We start from the raw sequence: 4,035 nt of genomic DNA, 5'->3' as shown, positions 1-4,035 counted from the left end.
TTCATTTATCATTTATTTATCATACTTTTCTATCTTAAAATGAAAACTTTTCAACATTTTGGAACTTTTTTTGTCTCCTTCAGTCATTTTTATTCCGATTGAAAGTTTTTTTCTGGTCAATAATAGTTTTTTCTTAAAAATTTACTGTCTGATATGAATTATTATATTTTTCAGACCTAGAATGAAAAAGTGGATTGAAAGTGTACACAGTTTAAGGCAGTACAGAGTTACCTCCCGGAATAAAACAACGTAAGCCAATCAGACAACAGTTAACTGAAAATGTGTGATACTTCTTTTACGGCCGCGTTGGTGATATATAAAGAGTCGCTGTTAGACGGAAAGTATTATTTAACTAATCACCACAAATAGTTAAACATGTCAGGCAGAGGAAAAGGAGGTAAAGGTCTAGGAAAAGGAGGCGCCAAGCGTCACAGGAAGGTGTTGCGTGATAACATCCAAGGTATCACCAAGCCAGCCATCCGTCGTTTAGCAAGAAGAGGTGGAGTAAAACGTATATCTGGACTCATCTATGAGGAAACCCGTGGTGTCCTTAAAGTTTTCTTGGAAAATGTCATCCGTGATGCTGTCACATACACAGAGCACGCCAAGAGGAAGACTGTCACTGCCATGGGATGTTGTCTACGCTTTGAAACGTCAAGGACGTACCTTGTACGGATTCGGAGGTTAAACAGCCACCCAGCTAATATCAACAACGGCCCTTTTCAGGGCCACCAACATTTTTCAAAAAGAATCTTAGATTTGTTGTACATCGTTTTAAACAAAATCTTGAAATCAAAGCTTGCTCCCACTTCTATTCTTTTCTCTAATGTTCATGAATTTTTCAACCGTTTTCTTGTTTTCCCTGATCCTGATCCGCAACTATTTTCTCTCTCTCTCGTTATACACCCCCCCCCCCTTTTTTTTTTTTAATATCTGGCTTTCTTTTTAATTAACTTCCTTACTCTTACTCTTGTATTTATTTGAGAATTTATATTTCTGAAGGTTTATGAATACGTTCAAAGATCAAGTCCGTGCATTTGCCTACATGAAGAGAGAAAATTTCAAAACAAAATGCACGGACTTTTACACACAAAATCTGTAGATTCTGTTATATTCAATTATAGAGTTTTTGCGTGGTTTAAGATTAGGTAATGTTCTTGTTTCCGTGTAAAATAATTCTCGCAATATTTTTTTTCTCTCGAAAAGCAAAAGAAATCGTATCAACTCTATTAATTGGAATGAAAGCACTGTTTTGTTCTTCATGATTTATGTATTTACGCTTTGTAGTTTTGACAAATTAAATACTACAGAATGAGTGAAATACACGTATATTTGTTATACAGATAGAAAGAAGAGAAAAGTAACCATATACTATTGAAATAGTTTGAAAGTAGTTATAGCTGGGGTTGGAATTTATAGCTTTGTTTAGAAGTTTGACATTGATGTACAACAAATGTAAATTCTTTTTGAAAAATGTTGGTGGCCCTGAAAAGGGCCGTTTGTGAAGTTATAAACTTCAGACTGTTTACTTGCTGCTGGTGTATTTAGTGACGGCTTTGGTACCTTCACTGACAGCGTGCTTGGCCAATTCTCCGGGTAAGAGAAGACGGACAGCGGTCTGGATCTCCCGGGATGTGATGGTAGATCTTTTGTTGTAGTGTGCCAATCGGGAAGCCTCTGCTGCGATTCTCTCGAAGATATCGTTGACGAAGCTGTTCATGATGGACATTGCCTTTGAGGACACTCCGGTGTCGGGGTGAACTTGTCTCAAGACTTTGTAGATGTAGATAGCATAGGATTCACGTCTCTTCCTCCTCCTTTTCTTATCACCGCCGGGTCTGGCAGTCTTTGCCTTGGTGACGGCCTTCTTGGCTCCTTTAGTTCCTACTTTGGGTGGCATGTTACTGGTTTGATAATCAAATAAGTAATGGTGAAAAATTATTTTCAATTTGTTTATATACTGGGCAAAACGGATTGAAAGATTTTATTGAACGCGAACCTCGGAGAGAGCACCCATAACATGTTGAATGTTCGGTAGCCTAACTGCTCGCAGAGAGCTTCGTTCTGATTGGTGTATAATAAAAACATCGTTCAATCCGTTTAGTGGGTATATAAGCTAAATTTTGAAGAAAAATTGTATCACTTTACTCAGTGTCGATCAACCAAATAGTACAAAATGTCAGGACGAGGAAAAGGAGGAAAAGCAAAAGCAAAGGCAAAGTCTAGGTCATCCCGTGCCGGACTTCAGTTCCCAGTCGGTCGTATCCACAGACTTTTGAGGAAAGGAAACTATGCCGAGAGAGTTGGTGCCGGTGCACCAGTGTACCTCGCAGCCGTCTTAGAATACTTAGCAGCTGAAGTATTGGAGTTGGCAGGAAACGCCGCTCGTGACAACAAGAAGAGCAGAATCATTCCCCGTCATCTCCAGTTGGCCATCAGAAACGACGAAGAGTTGAACAAACTCTTGTCTGGCGTCACCATTGCCCAGGGAGGTGTTTTACCAAACATCCAGGCTGTACTTCTGCCAAAGAAGACCCAGAAAGCTGCCAAGTAAAAAGTGGATATATCAGATTACTCACTTAACAACGGCCCTTTTCAGGGCCACCAATATTTTTCAAAAAGAGTCTAAAATTGTTGTACATCTTAGTAATACTTTATTCCCCATACATAATTGAAAAAAATATATTCTACTACATAACAAATAAAAAATGTCTAAAATATAAATGTCCCTTCTTCCGTGATTCTTCTTTTCTTCTCTCTCTAACGCATCCCATTTAAGTACAGTTCTTATAGCATAACACTAAGTCTAGTAACTTTTTCAGTCTTCTTCATCAGAACATTTATTGTCGTACTTTCTGACTCTTTGAACCCACAAGTAGCTCAGTTAAATCATATAAAGTTTGTCGGGGACAAAAAACAACACTGATAGTATTTATATTTAATACTAGTCTGCTCTCTTCTTTCTCTCTCTTGGTTATTGATGCGAGCATGCTTAGATTCATCTGAGAAGGTGTGTGTTTTTTTTTTAGTATTATAATTATTTATAGTTTTTGTTAACATTATCTCTTTCGTCAACACTTTTATATATGATATGTACTTTCCATTCTTTTCCTTTTTCCATTTTTTTTTCAGCATCTCTCTCTCTCTGTCTTTCTGTCTTTATTTAGTTATTGTTTGTGTATTAAAGATGTGGAATCGATGTAAGCACACCGACAATCAGACAATGTGACAAATGTGCCCAGCCCAAATGAAAATCATACCACATCTTCTTTTTTTATATTAAATATACATAAATATGACATAATACAACAATAAAGAAACTCAGCCGATCCGTACAATGTCATGTCGGGAATGTGTAATTCCATTTGTTTCTGTTTTTTTATTTTCTATTTCGCTTTGTTTGTGTTATAACTGCATTTTATTTTTATTTTTTCCTGTTTTATTTTTCTTTCCTTTCCTTAATGTTTCTGCATGTATTTTGACCTTTTTTCATTATTATTATTTTTCTTCTTCAGATTTATCATATTGAAACCGTGACACTAATTTACTATTGTTGAGCTATGAGGGATGATCAGAAACTGTAATTATGAATGAAAAAAGGGGGCATTTTTACTGTCAGCTTGGGTTGAGCAGTTTTTCAGTAAAAAATGGATTGAAAACTGTCAAAGTCCCTTACAAATCAGTCCAATCAGATTTAAGATATGCGGACCAATCAACGCCAGCTTTATGTAAGTGGTGATCCAATCGTCACCGTGATTTCAATCCTCCCGGCAAGCACAAAAACACATTCACCGAAATTTTCAAGTATTCTTTCTGTAGCAAATCGTCCACAGAGCTAATAATCATGGCACGAACAAAGCAAACTGCACGTAAATCCACCGGAGGTAAAGCTCCAAGAAAACAACTTGCCACCAAGGCCGCCCGTAAGAGCGCACCTGCAACCGGTGGAGTCAAGAAACCACATAGATACAGGCCAGGAACAGTCGCTCTCCGAGAAATCAGGAGATACCAGAAGAGCACAGAGCTCCTCATCAG

The sequence above is a fragment of the Mytilus galloprovincialis genome, chromosome 6 (assembly GCF_965363235.1).
Source record: "Mytilus galloprovincialis chromosome 6, xbMytGall1.hap1.1, whole genome shotgun sequence".
NCBI lineage: Eukaryota > Metazoa > Mollusca > Bivalvia > Mytilida > Mytilidae > Mytilus > Mytilus galloprovincialis.
This window is presented reverse-complemented; position numbering follows the sequence as displayed.